The sequence below is a fragment of the Lactuca saligna genome, chromosome 5 (assembly GCF_052625555.1).
Source record: "Lactuca saligna cultivar CGN05327 chromosome 5, ASM5262555v1, whole genome shotgun sequence".
Taxonomy (NCBI): Eukaryota; Viridiplantae; Streptophyta; class Magnoliopsida; order Asterales; family Asteraceae; genus Lactuca; species Lactuca saligna.
In genome coordinates this window covers 52,562,245-52,581,007 of record NC_136421.1, presented here as the reverse complement: position 1 = coordinate 52,581,007, position 18,763 = coordinate 52,562,245, and the positions used below count along the sequence as shown (strand labels likewise).

At 37.1% G+C, this 18,763-nt stretch overlaps 1 long non-coding RNA gene across 1 annotated transcript; it reads left to right on the top strand.

Moving 5' to 3' along the window:
• Positions 1-5,673: 5,673 nt before the first annotated feature.
• On the top strand, positions 5,674-18,226 carry LOC145045694 (uncharacterized). The gene is made up of 3 exons (XR_013681870.1): positions 5,674-5,852; positions 6,197-6,583; positions 15,213-18,226. It is a non-coding gene; the product is annotated as an uncharacterized LOC145045694 (long non-coding RNA).
• The last annotated feature ends 537 nt before the right edge of the window (positions 18,227-18,763 follow it).

Below are 18,763 nucleotides of genomic sequence, written 5' to 3'. Positions count from 1 at the left end.
TTTTAACTTTTTGTTATTTTAATATTCTAAAACAACTATACACAATCATGCAAGTCAAAGGTCGAATTAAAATAATAGTATATCACTCCTACTCTAATAAATGAAACTCTTTTTTTCCACATGCGAGACTCTCGATAAATTTATGAAATGTTATTTTATGGTTATTTGAAATAATTTTTTTCCACATGTCATTTTATGAGTTAATTCTATTTTATTAAATTCACATAATATTTTAGTATAATAATTGCAATAAATGTAGCAATAAATGGATATCAATTTGATAAATGAACATAAAGTAAATTACTGAAATCGTCCCTATGGTTCGGTCAAAATTTTAAGTTTGGTCCTTAACTCTTTTTTTTTGCGCTCGGAACGTCCTTATGGTTTGATTTCGTTGCGTTTTTCGTCCCTATGGTTTGGTCAAAATTGCACGTTTGATCCCTAATTCTATGTATGTAAGGGACACAAAACCCAACAAAATCAAACCACAGGGACGATTAGAGTGCAAAAGAAAAGTTGAGGACCAAACGTGAAATTTTTACCAAACCATAGAGACTATTTCAGTAATTTACTTATGAAACTTACCTTTTTTATTTCAAAATTTCCAAAGTAATATTCATTAGTTTCTTTTGTTTATTTATTGAAATTATTTGCTTAAGTTTAAAAGATAAAAAAACATTTCAATTATAATAATTTATTGTTTTTCTTATTTTTTTCAAAATTCAAAAAGTTCTCAAATACTTAAACCTTTATATACATACACGCCCCCTGAAAAGTAAATCATGATCAAATCAGGCACCGTTGTCGTCCTCCGGCGGTGGTGGTTAGTTAAGATCCGGGAGTTTGAACCGCTTAGACGGCCCTTGTTCGCCATCACTGCGTTACCCAGAAGCAAAGTTGTGAGAAAGCGCCCTCTCAATATTTCTACTCTCTGCTAGTCTCTCCTCCTGTGGGTGCCATGGGATGTGGCCACACAATGCCTTTTCGTGATACAAGTCTTTCTTGCAAATCAAGCAGATCACCGGCCTTCTTACAGTACCTAGTTTTGATTAATTTGAATTAATTTTTTTTTCTACATGTCATTTTATGAGTTTTTCTATTTTATTAAATTCACATAATATTTTAATATAATAATTGCAGTAAATGTAGTTATAAATGGATATCGATTTCATTAAGTAACTTTCATTTTAATTTCAAACTTTCAAAATTAAAGTTCCTTAGTTTTTCTGTTTATTTACTTAAATCAACTGTTTAAATTTAAAAGATAAAAGACATTTAAATTAAAATAATTCATTACTTTTCTTATTTTCTTCAAAATTCAAAAATCATAAATATTTGAACCTTTATATATATATATATATATATATATATATATATATATATATATATATATATATATATATATATAACTTAACCATTGTAATACATGGGACTCACAACCAGTGTTATATGTAATCCAGATTAAAAATTAGGTTAAGCCATGGTTTTAAAAATCGTTGAAGGCCAGGATGTGATTAAACTTATATGAGATGGACACCTAGGGGGATTTGGGTCCAAGTATATATAATAAATTATTTTAATTTTTTCTAACTGTATAAATTTTATATTTAAAACTTTAATATTTTTTATTTTCATTTATTTTACAAAATTTGGACTTTTTTTTAAAAATATTGTTAGTATTCTATCTAATATTTTCATAAACTACAATTGTTAGAAAAGAAAATGACAAGAAATGTTCAAGTAGAGAATTTCCAAATACATCACCTAATTATTGCATTGATGGATTTCATGCGCCATGCATATATTTGCATACGTTCACATTAAATGCAATTTTCATTTATGGTCCTCATTTGTATATATGTTTTATAACTTACCTTTAACCTTTTCGATTTTGTTTTTAACTTTTTTTATTTTAATATTCTAAAACAACTATACACATTTCTGCATGTGAAAGATCGAATTAAAATAGTAGTATATCACTTCTACTCTAATAAATGAAACTCTTTTTGCCACATGCCAAACTCTCAATAAATTTATGAAATATCATTTTATGGTTATTTTGAAATAAATTGTTTTTCCAGATGTCATTTTATGAGGTATTCTCTTTTATTAAATTCACATAATATTTTAGTACAATAATTGCAATAAATGGATATCAATTTCATTAATGAACTTAGAGTAAATTACTAAAATCATCCCTATGGTGCGGTGAAAATTTTATGTTTTGTCGCTAACTTTTTTTTGCACTCGGATCGTCCTTATGGTTTGATTTCGTTGCGTTTTTCGTCTCTATGGTTTGGTCAGAATTGCACGTTTTATTCTTAATTTTATGTATGTAAGGGACACAAAAACACCACAAAATCAAACCATAGGGACAATTAGAGTGCAAAAGAAAAGTTGAGGACCAAACGTGAACCTTTCACCAAAGTAAAGCTCATTAGTTTCTTTTGTTTATTTATTTAAGACAAAATTACAAAAATGGTCCCTGTGGTTTGCCAAAAGTAACAAAGTCAGTCCTTGCTAATTTTTTTTATGCAAATGCCACCTGTGGTTTGCAAAACTTGCATAGATGACCCTTTTTACTAACGCCGTTACCATTCTGCCATTAGGGACTGAATCTGTAAGGGCATTTTCATCTTTTCAAGTATAAAAGGACTGAATTCGTGACATTTACTAAACCACAAGGACCATTTTTGAAATTTCTTTTAAAAAAAACAATTAAATTGCTAGGGGAGGGCTCAAACTCATGACCCCTACCCCTTAAATTGCTAAAACCTTAACCAATTGAACTAAATGCTCTCTTGGTTTATTCTTTCCTAAAACTAATTTATGTATTAACTAAATCGTTAAAACATAAACAATAAATATATTATAAAAACCATTTTTTTACATATTTTTTTTAAATAAAACAAAATTTATTTTAGTCGTACTATAAAAAATCAGTTTTTTACAAGAAAATTGTATGTATTTATATGTATTTATTTTACGTAAAATATATATTTTTTATCTTTAAAGAATACGTTTTCGTATAAAAAATACGCTTTTGTAAAAAATGTTTTTTGTTATGTCTTTGAAATAGTAATAATTAACACTACTCATGATATAAAAAATGTATAAATTCTTTTGGGTCGTTAGTTCTATCCGTTTAAAAACAAATTAACAACGATTTTTTTTATGTATCTAAACAATTTATACGGTTTTTTTTTTTTTTACATCAAGAGTAGTGTTAATAGTTGTTACTTCAAAAAGATATATCACTATGTCTTTGCATCTTCATTTTAACCATATGATTTAGAACTTGCGATTAAGATGAAATACGTATTTAAAAAAACATAAAAAACCCTATAAATTGTTTAGATACATATAACCGGATACGTATACATCTTATCTAAAATACGTATTGTTCTAAATCGTATTTAAAAAAGCATAAAAAACCGTATGAATTGTTTAGATACATATAAGCGAATACATATATATCTTATTTAAAATACATATGGTTCTAAATCGTATTTAAAAATATAAAAAACCGTATACATTGTTTAGACACATATAACCGAATACGTATATATCTTATTTAAAATATGTATGCTTCTAAAACGTATTAAAGAAAACATAAAAAACCGTATAAGTTGTTTAGATACATAACAAACCTATTCGGTTAAAATACATATAACCGAATATGTATATATCTTATTTAAGACACGTATGGTTTTTAATATGTATTTAAAAAAACAGATTTGTTATATATCATATTTAAAATACGTATTTCATCTTAATCACAAGTTCTAAATCGTATAGTTAAAATGAAGATGGAAAGACATAGTGATATATCTTTTTGAAGTAACAATTATCAACACTACTCTTGACATAAATAAAAAACCGTATAAATTGTTGAGATACATAACAAAATCATTGTTAATTTATTTTTAATACATATAACCGAAAAAACGGTTAGAACTAACGACCCAAAAAAATTTATACATTTTTTATGTCATGAGTAGTGTTAATTATTACTATTTCAAAGACATAAAAAAAACATTTTTTACAAAAACGTATTTTTTATACGAAAACGTATTTTTTAAAGACAAAAAATATATATTTTACGTAAAATAAATACATAAAAATACATACAATTTGTTTGTAAAAAACTATTTTTTTTATAGTACGACTAAAATACATTTTGTATTATTTAAAAAAAATTATGTAAAAAAAGGTTTTTTATAATATATTTATTGTTTATGTTTTAACAGGTTTTGCTAATATATAAATTAGTTTTAGGAAAGAATAAACCAAGAGAGTATTCAGCTCAACTGGTTAAGGCTTTTGCAATTTAATGGGCGGATGTCATGAGTTCAAGCCCTCCCCCTAGCAATTTAATTGTTTTTTTAAAGAAATTTCAAAAATGGTACCTGTGGTTTAGTAAACATCACGAATTCAGTCCGTTTATACTTGAAAAGACAAAAATGTCCTTACAGATTCAGTCCCTAACGACAGAATAGTAACGACGTTAGTAAAAAGGGTCATCTATGCAAGTTTTGCAAACCGCAAGGGCTAATTGCATCAAAAAAAATTAGCAGGGACTAACTTTGTTACTTTTGGCAAACCATAGGGACCATTTTTGTAATTTTATCTTTATTTAAATTATTTGCTTAAGTTTAAATGATAAAAAAACATTTCAATTATAATAATTTTTTTTTCTTATTTTCTTGAAAATTCAAAAAGATCTCAAATACTTAAAATTTTATATGCATGCACGCCCCCCGAAAAGTAAATCAAGATCAGATTAGGCACTGTCGTCGTCCACCAGCGGTGGTGGTTGGTTAAGATTCGGGAGTTTGAACTGCTTAGACGGCCCTTGTTCTCCATCAGTGCGTTGCCCAGAAGCAAAGTTGGCAGAAAGCGTTGTAGCAATATCCCTACTCTCCGCTAGTCTCTCCTCCTGTGGGTGCCACCGGGTGTGGCCACACAACGCCTTTTCGTGATACATGTCTTTCTTGAAATCGGGCAGATCACCGGCCTTCTTGCAGTACCTAGTTATGATTATTTTGAATTAATTTTTTTTCTACATGTCATTTGATGAGTTTTTCTATTTTATTAAATTCACATAATATTTTAATATAATAATTGCACTAAATGTAGTTATAAATGGATATAGATTTCATTAATTAACTTACATTTTAATTTAAAATTTTCAAAATTAAAGTTCATTAGTTTTCTGTTTATTTATTTAAATTAGTTGTTTAAATTTAAAAGATAAAAAACATTTAAATTAAAATAATTCATTATTTTTCTTATTTTCCTCAAAATTCAAAAATCTTAAATATTTGAACCATTATATATATATATATATATATATATATATATATATATATATATATATATATATATATATATATATATATATACACACACCTTAAAAAGCATTTACCACATTTTGCTGAATTTTAAGAGGTACAAACCATAATGCTATTTGTACAATGAATTTATACATTAAGAAAACTCTTAATCTTATTCGATCAATTACTGAATTACACACGTTTTGAATAAGTCTCCGCTCTTATCTTCAAATTCAATTGGTCAATAGATCAAAGATGAATCAATATTCCTCAAGTTCCGCCAATTGAACCGGTCAAGTGAAATACTTTATAAAGCATATATCCACCGCAATAAAAGAACCAGGAGGCCTGATTGGGTTGTACGTTGCTTCGTTCTCTTATTTACAAATTTGGCATTTTTATGTTTGATTGTTGTGTATATTCAGGAACAGAAAATTCCATGTTCATCCGCAGTCCATCTCTTCAAGTTTGATCTATCTCTCTCATCATAAGAAACCCTCATTGATTCAAACCACTGTATGTCCATTCTTATTTAGTTCCTTTGGATTCCCATAAACTCTAAGGGGGGATGCTTATTTATTTTTTCTGATTTTATTTTGTTTTGTATGTTATCTATGTTCACAATCTCGGTTTTGAAAGTTAAGGCTTCTGATGATGCTAAGGTTTAATGATAACAATTTTCAATTTTGTCACCCATCAATCTCACACCACCCTAATTGCTTATCTCTGTGTGGGTGTGGGACTGTGTGCTCATCTCCCTAAACTATCGAATCAGGAACACACATATACATCAAGCATCTCTCTCTCTCTCTCTCTCTCTCTCTCTCTCTCTCTCTGATTACTCACTTTTTATTGGTCAGAGAATTGCAAGGGGATGTTCACAGAGGTCGTCTCGGTGGTGTAAGCAGGTTGTAATGGGTTGTGGTTGATGGTATAAGGTGGTTTTGACAACAGTGATGGCACCACCACTCTTCCAAAAATCAGGAATCCACAATATAATCGATTGTTTATCCCAACAAATCACGAGGCAGTGAATTGAATTTCTCTAATACATCTATAACCAATCTTCTTTCTCATATCTATGAGTTTATTTCCCAAATCGTTTTTCTCACTCTTCTCCCCATCTCTTTGTGTCTCTCAAAGCAGATGAAAGTAATTATCTATATGAAGTTTGATACCCTTCATGAGCATATTAAATGCTAAATCTATGTGATGGCTCTGGATGAGAGCTCTACCTCTCTAATCAGGTATGTCCATTGTTTTGTTTCCGTTTTAACTGGTTTATGAATTTGAGAAGCTTAGATTTGCTATTTTCTTCCCAACTTAATACAAAAAGATGGGATTACAATTTTCTATAGGTTTACGAAAGATGCACTCTCAATAAATTTATGAAATGTCATTTTATGGTTATTTGAAATAAATTTTTTTTCCACATGTAATTTTATGAGTTAATTCTATTTTATTAAATTCACATAATATTTTAGTATAATAATTGCAATAAATGTAACAATAAATGGATATCAATTTCATAAATGAACTTAGAGTAAATTACTGAAACTGTCCCTATGGTTCGGTCAAAATTTTACGTTTGGTCCCTAACTTTTGTTTCTCATTAAGAACGTCCCTACGGTTTGATTTCGTTGCGTTTTTTGTCCCTATGGTTTGGTCAAAATTGCACGTTTGATCCCTAATTTTTGATGGGTTTTTGAGCATTCTAACACTTCCTAAGTGTACATGTAACCCTAATAACCTTGGATCTATGTTTGTCTAATTATCATGCAATGTTGATTTCCAAGGCTATGATCCTATCTAGCATACATGGGGAAAAATTTAACTTGAATAATAGATAGAATTACATACCTTGTTGTTGATTTTGATCATTGAAACCTTGTGAGCGTAACACCCCAAGTGTGATGCCTCAAATGCTTCACACACCACCAAATGTTATGGAGTAAACTTGGAGAGAAAGTATAGCACTCTAAAAATCGGCTCTAGCCCTCAAGCATGCATGTGTAGCCGATTTTGGGAGAAACATGAGCTTTATATAGGGTTGACACATATAGGGTTATACCATGTAAACCTTAATGTGTCATGACTCTTCATTTCCATGACCCATGGGTTTGTAACTCACATGGAGCCTCCATGGAGCATCCAATGGGTTTGACCCAACTTGATTATCCATGGAGCCTCTTATCCCATTATACAAGATATGCATGATTACATAATTAACCCATATATTTAATTAGTTATCTTTTGATCACTTAATTAATTCTAAATTAATTCATGATCAAACTAACTAAATAATATTATTAATATATTAGAACTTATAATATATTAATAACCACAAGTGTTATTTCTCTCATTTAGTCTATCCAATTGCATGGTGCCATGCAACCCAAATGGACCATGTCAGGTCGGGTCAAGTACATACCAGAAATAGTTATGGACTTAGACACCTTATCCAACAATCTCCCACTTGGATAAGTCTAATAACTACAACTGCAAGTATGACTTCAAGAACCGATCGGAAATCGTAGCTCTTTTCAAGGTTTCTCGGAACTGAGAAGATAATGGTACGCCATTTCAGATAAGGGATCATATAATCCTCTATTATGAGATATCAGTCGGACAAACACATCGAACATAGTCTTGCTTATTGTGCAGTAGTTTGTTTCCCGATTTCCGATTTGTTTGACATAGAACTTAATTGAACACATCAACTTAGTTCTGACCGGGCCCGATACATAGGTCAAAGCAAAATCATCGAGGGGCCCAGATATCAGCTTCTAATCCAAGAAGGAACAGATAAACTTCGAATCATATGCTTGTTCTACTACTTGTTAAATTACACACAAACACACGTTTTATAACATCGAGTTACCAATGCGGTTTCGCACATTCAATGCATAACTAACTCATAGTTGACAAGTCATATATCTAGGTTTGAAGACGTATATGATATTACCGTCTCGCGATCACTCGAGATAAATTCCATGAAGTGATACCAGCGAGCGTGGGTTGAATTCAATACTCAGAAAATCTCTATAGGCTTCAATGTAGCTGGTAGATCTCCAAGGTCTCCAATGAAGTTCTTTAGAAACATAGCCTCTTTTGCCACCTCGCTTGCCGCTATATACTCTGATTTGCAAGTTGAATCAGCCACTGTCTCTTGCTTGGAACTTTTTCAAGAGATTGCTCCTCCGTTTAAGGTAAAGACCCACCCCGACTGAGAGCAGAAATTATCCCTATCAGTTTGGAAGCTAGCATCACTATACCCTACAACTCTCAAGTCATCACTCCCCCCAAGGGTAAGGACCCAGTCCTTAGTCCTCCGCATGTACTTGAGAATATTCTTTACCGCTGTCCAGTGCGCCTTACCAGGATTCCCCTGATACCTGCTAACCATGGTTAAAGCAAAGGCTACATCAGGACGAGTACAGGTCATAGCATACATGATCGAGCCTACTACCGAAGCATAAGGTACCCGACTCATTTCTGCTATCTCATCCTTAGTACTCGGGCTCTGAGTCTTACTCAGTCTAGTGTTACTCTGGATGGGTAACTCTCCTTTCTTGGAATCTTGCATGCTGAATCTCTTCACCACTTTAACCAAGTATGTACTCTGACTAAGTCCAATTAGTCTTTTACTCCGGTTTCTCAAAATCCTTATCCCTAGAATATAGGCAGCTTCTCCTAAATCCTTCATAGCAAAACACTTCCCAAGCCAGGACTTAACTTCCTGCAGAGTTGGGATGTCATTTCCTATGAGTAGTATGTCATCCACATACAATACCAAAAAGCTAACTATAATCCTACTAGCCTTGACATATGCACAAGATTCATCTTCACTCCTAGAAAAGCCAAACTCTTTGACTTTTACATCAAAGCAAAGATTCCATCTGCGAGGTGTTTGCTTTAATCCATAGATGGATTTCTCAAGCTTACACACTCTATTAGGGTACTCTGTTCTAACAAAACCCTCTGGCTGATTCATGTAAACATCCTCAGCCAACTTTCCATTCAGGAAAGCAGTTTTAACATCCGTTTTCCATATTTCATAGTCATGAAATGCAGCTATGGCTAACAATACCCTAATAGACTTAATCTTGGCTACTGGTGAAAAGGTCTCATCATAATCAAATCCTGGAGTTTGAGAAAAGAACTTGGCAACCAGTCGTGCCTTATAAGTTTGTACATTACCATCCATGTCGGTCTTCTTCTTGAAGATCCATTTGCACCCAACTGTTTTACGACCTGGCACATTGTCAACCAAGTCCCAGACCTGATTTTCATACATGGATTGTATCTTGCTATCTATTGCGTCTTTCCATTTAGCAGACTCAGGGCCTTTCATGGCTTCCGCATAACTGTTAGGTTCATCCAGACCTACTAGTGTCTCATCACTAATAAGTGTCTCACCTTCCGCAATAATATGGAAACCATAGTAATGCTCAGGTACATTCCTAACCCTTGTGGAACGCCTCAGAAGTACAACTGGAGGTATAATTGGACCAACAGGAGGTTCCTCCTCAAGTTGTCTGCTAGGGTTTCAGGTTCCTTCACCACTTGACTCTTGAAGTTCTTCAAGGTCAATTAGCCTCCCACTGTCTCCTTGGCTTATAAACTCTCTCTCTCTCTCTCTCTCTCTCTCTCTCTCAAAAGACAACCCTCCTTGCTACAAAGACCACATTCTCACTAGGTCTGTAGAAGAGGTAACCAAAGGATTTTTGTGGGTACCCGATGAAAATACACTTCTCGCTTCGAGGTTCGAGCTTGTCATGAGTCTCGCGTCTCATGAAAGCCTCGCAACCCCAAACCTTGATGTGGGCTAGACTAGGAACTTTTCCAGTCCACATATCGTGAGGTGTATTGGCAACCTTCTTTGTAGGGACCATATTAAGGATATGGGTGGCAGTCTCTAAGGCATACCCCCAAAATGAGATTGGTAGCATAGCTCGACTCATCATGGAACGAACCATGTCCAACAAGGTTCGATTACGCGTCTCAGCTACACCATTCAACTGTGGTGTCTTGGGAGGTGTCAATTGTGAGACAATCCCACATTCCCTTAGATACTCACCACCACAAGCGGATCGAAGCATCTTAATGTTCCTGCCCAATTGATTCTCAACTTCTTGTTTAAACTCTTTAAACCTTTCAAAAGTCTCTGACTTATGCTTGATTAAGTAGACATATCCATATCTACTGTAATCATCTGTAAAAGTCACATAATAACGATTAGCATCCCTTGTGGCATGTTTGAAGGGTCCACACACATCCGTGTGTATAAGATCCAACAAACCTTCACCCCTGTCACAAGAACCTGTGAAGGGTGACTTTGTCATTTTTCCAAGTAAGCATGATTCGCAACTATCATCTGACTTTAGGTCAAATGACTCCAAGACTCCATCCTTTTGGAGTTGGACTATGCATTACTTGCTTATATGTCCAAGACGACAATGCCATAATGATGCTTTATCCAAGTTATTATCATTAGTAGAATCAATACACAATACATTATTTCCTAGGTTATCTACAACAGATACAACTTCATACACTCCATCACAAGGTAATGCTTTAAAATAAAACACATTATTAAAGAAAGCCTTTATTCCATCAATTTCATTATCAAAAGAAAAGGTAAAACCTTGTTTATACAAAACATGAAAGGAAATAACATTTCTTGCCATTTCTGGTGAATAACAACATTTATTCAAATCTAAAGTAAATCCACTACTAAGCAACAAAGTATAAACTCCAATCTTGGTGACAGGTGAAACTTTCCTATTCCTCATGATCAAGTTTATCTATCCATGCTCCACATTCTCACTTCTTCTTAGTCCCTGCAATTCAGAACAAATATGAATACCACAACCGGTATCAAGGAACCAAGAGTTAGAATAGAGTGAATTATTAGATAAGATAGTGTAAATACCTGCATGGTTGGGTTTAACCTTCCCATCCTTCAAATCTTGCTGGTACTTTGGATAATTACGCTTCCAGTGCGCCTTTTCGTGGCCGTAGAAGTATTCGACCTCTTTGGGATAAGAAGAAGGTGTAATGAAACCTTTCTTGGTTCCGCTAGAAGAGGAGCCATCAAGGGTCTTACCCTTGGTACCCTTCGAAGGGTTCTTTCTCTTCTTCCCTCTACCTTTCCCAATTGCCAGGATAGGTGTTGAGTTTGGAATAGTAGTAGGAGTGGTCACAACCGACTAACCTTTAAGACCTGATTCTATGGTCTTTAGGAGTCCCTGAAGTTTGCTAAGTGTAACTTCCTCCTTATTCATGTGGTATGTCATGCGGAATTGATCATAACACGAAGGTAAGGAGTGCAAAATAATATCTATTGCTAACTCCTTAGGGAAGTTCACATTCAACTTCATCAATCGATCCACATACCTTTGCATTTTATGCATGTGGCTTGTGATGGGTTCGCCATCTTTCATTCGGGTTGTGATCATAGAGGAGATGATTTCATATCGCTCTTGACGAGCACTCTGATGGTAGTGGTCCATCAAATCCTGGTGCATCTCAAAAGGATAGTAGTCCTCATAGGACTTTTGGAGCTCGACTGTCATGGTGGCCATCATGATGCATGCCACTTTGGTAGCATCTCTTTCATGTGCCTCATATTCAACAAACTCCTCAGGAGTAGCAGTTGGCTTAGGCACCTTGAGCTCCTTATCAAGAACATATTCCTTGTTCTCATAACGAGTGACCATCCTGATGTTTCTGATCCAATCAGAAAAGTTGGATCCATCAAAGATGACTCTCCCACAAAGGTTCATGAGAGAAAAGGAGCCTGTAGGGTTTGAGCCAGGAGTAGCATTATTGGAAGACATCTGAAAAGAAGAAAGTAAGTTTAATTTCGATATAGGGATAGTCCTTAATAAAACACCCAAATGTAATATTAAGGCTAGGATCTAATCACAATATATTATAACCTAGAAGAGAGATGCCGTAATCGAAGTTATAACATATTTGAAAGGTAAGTGAATGAGGATTCACCAATTTCCACCATTAAAACGAAATATAAATTATTAGGTTTTATTTGGTTTTTAGAAATTCCTAGATTCTTTGAGATTCATTGAACTTTTTCAATGGCATGTTTCAATCTCAAGTGTGCCCTTCATGTTTTGTGACTGGGATACCAAGGATCACAAAACAAGGTGTGAAGTAACCATGCAAATTACTTGGTACCCTTAATGTTTTTCAATTAATCGTTGTGCCGGTAAACCACACGTGCTCCTTCTGACCTCATGAAAAACCTTAAGTCACCCTTTGCCTTCCTTGTTAAGTCCAAGTTAGTGTGCCGGTAATCCACACACGGTCCACCAACGACTTAAACAAGGTACAAAGTGTAATTTCATGGATTAGCACCTTATTCACATTTTTCCTAAAGTAACTAATATTGGGAATTTAATAAAACATTTAGTTACTTTATAATAATCATTATACTTTTAATGAGAATTTATAAGTCCGTGTCTTACCCGTTCGGCTAACGACCCTCCATCAGTCAAGCAAGCGGTGGGTGAGAGTGGACACCCATTAAGTTGCCATTTTATAGGCAACAACCTTATACCCACCTTATAGACTGGCTTCGTGAATGAGGCGTACTAGCGGTAAGACGACTTTGATCTTATACATATATATATTATTATTAACTTATAATATTATAAGTATAAGGGTTGAATTTTAACTTTTAAAATTCTAAGGGTTGGAACTAAAGTTTTAATCAAGACTTTACTTGTTCCAAAACTTGAGGGCAAGTTTTGTAAATTTTCAAAACTTTTCATTTCTTGTAACTTATGAGTTAATTAGAGTATTAAAAATGAAGACTCTTCATTTTATAACCCATGCGTTCTTTTAATGGTTTTTAAAACAAAGTGACTTTTGGTTTTCCAAAACTTAACGACAAGTTATGGACTCCATTAAAACACATAATGATCATGAATTAATCTACCACATAGTGTAACAGCCAAAGTTTGGAAAGTCAAGAAGAGAAAGAAAACCCTAATTTGAAGGGGAGACTCGGCGAGTCCAAGGAGGGACTCGACGAGTCCGAGCGGGATCCGGGTCGAGGTGTAAGCGACCGACTCAGCGAGTCGGCCAAGGTGATTCGGCGAGTCTGGTCTGAGAAAAGAAAACCCTAAATCCCCAGGTTTGCTCACTATTTAAGCAATGATATGTGCCCCAACTCGCCTCCTTCACCCTCAGAGAGCTTGTGAGAAACCCTAAACCATTACTTGTATGATTAAAGTGTTTTGGTGTGGATTTTTGAAGGATTGAAGAAGAAGAAGAAAGGACCTAAAAGAGGAAGTGTAGAGCAAAGATCCAAGGCCAAAGTCAGAGTTCATTGAGGTATGTCCCAGAATTATCCTGTTTTGTGCTTAAAACCTCCATTAGAACACCTCTAAGGCTAGTTTAATGTATTTTCCAAGCTTTATAGTTGTATGGATGCCTTATTGGGTCGAGATATCCCTAGATCTGTTCATTTAAGAGTTGTAGAGCCCTGATCTATCTCCTTTTCGAAGTTGCCTTGCATGAGAACCTTAGATCTAGCCTTTATTATGTCTTTTGAGCCTTTTAATCTCCATGGATGTTTATGGACACGTAAAGATAGAATCTTTACAGGTTAATCGAGCATAAGAAGCCCAGATCTACAAGTTATATGCACTGGATTCAAGCAGAATCGAGTTTTTAGTAACTGCATGCATGCGAATCGGCGAGTCGTTCTTCGGATTCGGTGAGTCGAGCCGCGAGTCCCTGATTTTTCCCCTTTGAGTGATTCCGAGTGGGAACCAGTGAGTAGTAGAATGGACTCAGTGAGTCAGAGGTTAGACTCAGTAATGGAGGGACTCGACGAGTTGTTCATACAACTCGGCGAGTCAAAGGCAATCTTCATAGATTCAAGAGCAACTCGTCGAGTTGTTCATACAACTCGGTGAGTCGGATGCAGATAGCCTATATTTTAGAATCGAAAGGGAACTCGTCGATTTGATCCCATACTCGACGAGTAGCAGCGAGCAGGGTTGAGAAGTGAGAGTAGGGACTCGGTGAGTTGGCGGCCCAACTCGGCGAGTCAGGTCAACTATAAGTTGACTTTGATCGGGAGAGTTGACTTTAGCCAGGGGTAAAAGAGTCATTTTACCTTAATGCAGTTATTAGTATTTGATTGATTGTATTTGTGGAATTGTAGCCGGGGAGATACTGGAGCAGCAGCAGATAGCTTCCAGAGCCATACACTCAGTAGCCAGTTCACGAGGTGAGTTTCCTTCCAGTAGGAACGGGTCTAAGGCCACAATGTCAGCTCGTTCAGTTAGCAATAGTTTCCGGGCTTCGAACCGATGCAGTAGTTTGTATGTTTGATGCCTTCATGGCTCAGACAAGATTTATGCGCTATGTGTTATGTGTTATGTCTTCCGGGCTACGGCCCGATGCAGTATGCAGTATATGTGTTTATGCTAGTTGATATGTTATGCCATGTTATGTTCAGTTAGTCCGGACTTCAGTCCGATGCAGGGGACAAGGTCCAAGTCAGTTTCCGGACTTCGGTCCGATGCAGGGGGCAAGGCCCCAGTTAGTCCGGACTTCGGTCCGATGCAGGGGACAAGGTCCCAGTCAGTTTCTGGACTTCGGTCCGATGAAGGGGGCAAGGCCCCAGTTAGTTCGGACTTCGGTCCGATGCAGGGGACAAGGTCCCAGTCAGTTTCCGGACTTCGGTCCGATGCAGGGGGCAAGGCCCCAGTTAGTCCGGACCTCGGTCCGATGCGGTGGGCAAGGCTGAGTATGTGCTTTATATGTTATTGTATGGTATGTGGTAGTTTGGGGGAGCTCACTAAGCTTCGTGCTTACAGTTTCAGTTTTTGGTTTCAGGTACTCAGTTTTCAAAGGAGGAGCTCGGGAAGATTGCAGTGCACACACCATAGTCAGCTAGCCTCAGATGTTTTACTCTGATAATAAGTTTTTATTTTGAATTAATGCTACCAAATTATGTTATGATTTATGATACGGTTTTTATGAATATGGTTTTAGTAATGTTTTAAAAGAAAATTTTTGTCGTGATTTTTGGGATATTACAAGTTAGTATCAGAGCCTTGGTTTGAGGGATTCAGATACACTTCAAGTGCGTCTGAACTCAAACTAAGGAAATGGTAAAAGGTTTTCAAAAGAAAAACATTTTCGAAAGAAAATTTTGAGGAAAGAAAGAGTTTTTGAAAAAACGAAAAGAAATTTTGGAAAGAAAAGAACTTTAAAAAGAGAAAAGGGTGTGGTGCATGCAATCAGCCGAGCTCAAGTAAGTACTCCCAAATTACCCATGCAAGTTTATGTGATGATTATTAGTTTCAGTTCCAGTTTCAGTTCCAGTTTCAGTACAAAAGCATGCTAGTATAGGACTAAGGATCTAGGAGGATACCTTATGTGCCTGCTATATGTGTTTCAGCTTTACAAGATTTGCATGCTAGTATTGAGTAGACAATAGTAGGATAGCCTATTTAGGTTATGCCTGATAGTATGAGCTTAGCATTGTATGCTAGTACAGTTTCCCATTATGGGGCTAGAATTGCTTGAGTATGTTTCCTTATCCGAATGCTGCTTGCTTTGTGCTTTGTGGGACTCTGAGTAATGGGAGTTAGCCATTAGGTGAATACATCACATCACATGTGATCAGGGTTGAATAATCCCAGAGTGTTGGATTTGGCCTTATTGCGCAACTCTTGTTTGAGTCTAACCGTTGTAGGGACGAGTCTTTCACTCGAAGGATTATCTAAGCCTCATCACATGTGATGGTATTCAGGTGACGGCTAATTAGTATTACAAGGAGGCCTTCAGCAGCTGAGGACTGGTTTGAGTGGAGTTAGAGATTTCCCTAGGGCAAGCCTAGGATAAGAGTAACAGAGATCAGTAGCAGTAGAGTGACTTGGTGGAGTTGAGGTAACTCTTGAGGAAAGTACAGATAGATGTGGAAGGTAGTATGGGCCCGTACTACTAAAAGCAGAGGATCCATACTCGATTTAAGAGGGGGCGAGACAAAACCAGGGAACTAGTAGAGTGTGTGAGAGATCCCTTAGCAGCGGTGTGTATATTGATCAGTAGTGTGTCATATGTTCCAGTATGGTGATATTGCAAGAGGGACCAGCAGGCGGATCAGGCACCGGAGGGGGATCAGGCTCGGGATCAGGGGCCGAGCAGCTCGAGGAGTGGATTAGAGAGTTGATATCAGCTGAGGTTACGCGCAGTACTGTAGCTCAGACTCCTGTGATTTTGGCATGGTCAGGGGAGGGGTATATTGAAGATTTTAGATGAGAGGCTGGAAGCCTTCATTACTGAGATGATGGCTTTGTTGGGAGCACGTACCTTGACATTTTGGAAGTTCAGGGCTCGCGGGGCACCAGATGATCATGGGGCCAGGGACCCCATCGCTAGCAGCAGATGGTTGGCTGATGGTACCAACGCGTTCCGTACGAGCCGGTGTCCTGAGGAGGACAACGTCAGACTCGCTTCCTGTCTTCTGAAGGACAGAGCGAGGGATTGGTGGGAAGAGATTGGTCATGCCTTAGGTGATAATGCCGTGTTGGACGCGATGACTTGGAGTGATTTCTCAGCTAGGTTCAGGGCGGAGTTTTTGCTGATTATTGAGGTGCAGCAGTTGGTCGGGAGTTTTAGGATTTGATGCAGACCACTGAGGTTGTGGAGAAGATCACCGCCAAAGTCAGGGAGAGAGCTCTTCTCGTTCCTCAGTATGCAGCCGGTGAGGAAATGTAGAAGGCCCGATATCACGAGGTGCTGAAGGATGACATCAGGGAGTTCGTGAGCAGGTGCGGCTGTAAGATGATGGAAGATATGATTTCTCGGGCCAGGAAAAGGGAAATTAATTTAGAGCAGATCCGGAAGAGGAAGCCGGATGAGGTTCAGGTAGCCGCGAGTTCGGGCAAAATGCCCAAGGGATCGGATTCGATATCGAGGGATTATCAGGACCGCAGTCGATGCGGAAAGTGTAGCAGGGCGCACGGGGGCGCGTGCAGGAGTGGTAGTGGTAGTGAGTTGAGCTGCTTCAGGTGCGGTCGGACTGGTCATTTTAGTAGGGATTGTACTGTTACCACCACTCAGGGATCAGAATTGATATGTTTTCACTACCATTAGCAGGGCCACAAGAAGGCTCAATGCCCCAGTTGTTTTCAGCAGGACGGGTGAGGGCACCTGCCCCTGCAAACTTGAGGATCACAGATGGTCGTCAGGGCCGTGGGGAGGCGCCTGCAGTTGGAGTCAGGGCTTTTCAGATGGTTACCTTGGAGACGCGAGCAGAGTCGGACGTTGCAGGTATGCGATTTCCGTTTTCAGTTCTTCTGTTTGTGCATGATGTTATATTGTATGGTTCTGCATAAATATTTGTATGAGTATTTTATTTTTGAGCGGGTTGATTGTGATCGAGTTATATACCATCTGCATACCTTGGATTTTGGATAATGGCTAAGGGATGAGTTCTATTGGAGAAGGTTACTTAGGGTGCAGTAACTGTAGCATGCCTTGGAGGGACTCGGTATGTCTCACTAGTTCGGAGCCGTATGAGTTTTAGAAATGGAATGGTTAAATCCCTAGTTATGGTAAGCGTGGGATTCATCAGCAGATTAATTATGGAATGGTAGCAAGGGTTGGGATTTCTATTTATTGAGCAGCGAGATGTGAGCAAGATCGAAGTGGGGGAGAATCCTCCGAGTATACGAGGGCAAGGGCACGCTGACCCGGAATGAGTATGCAATCCTTGAAAAGAAAGGATAGTAGCATAGAAATGGGTGGATCAAGGAGTTCAGAATTGGGAGTTTGGGGAACTTCCCAGCAGTTAGTTCATGCAATTGATATGGTTAGTAGCTGATTGGGAATCCAGGTTGGAGGACCGCCGATAGGACTCTATTGAGTCAGAAGAAGGATCTTGAGAAAGGGTAGCAAGAGATGTTCCCGTGTTAGGAGTCAGTGATAGAGACAGCATGTAGGGTTGTGTGGATTCAGGAGTTGGAAATTTGGAAACTTCCCAATATTAGTTTGATGTTCTGGATTAGTAAACAGTTGGTTTGGGGGCCAAGTCGAAGAATTCCTCGACGGAACGTTAATTTCATCAAGGATATAAGATGTCAAGGTAAATGTAGCATCCGATGATTGAGGACTGATGTTGAGAAGTTAGGATGAGGAATTGCTAGCAGGACTAGGGATAGTCAGGAAGTCCCCGGAATAGTGATTGGTAAGCAGTAAGATAGTAGTAGTAGTGTTGTAAGTCTGCGGAGGTAGCCATAGCGTTCACTAGCGGTCAAATAGTAGTAGTAGTAGTGTTGTAAGTCTGCGGAGGTAGCTGTAGCGTTCACTAGCAGTCAGATAGTAGTAGTAGTGTTGTGAGTCTGCTGAGGTAGCTGTAGCGTTCACTAGCAGTCAGA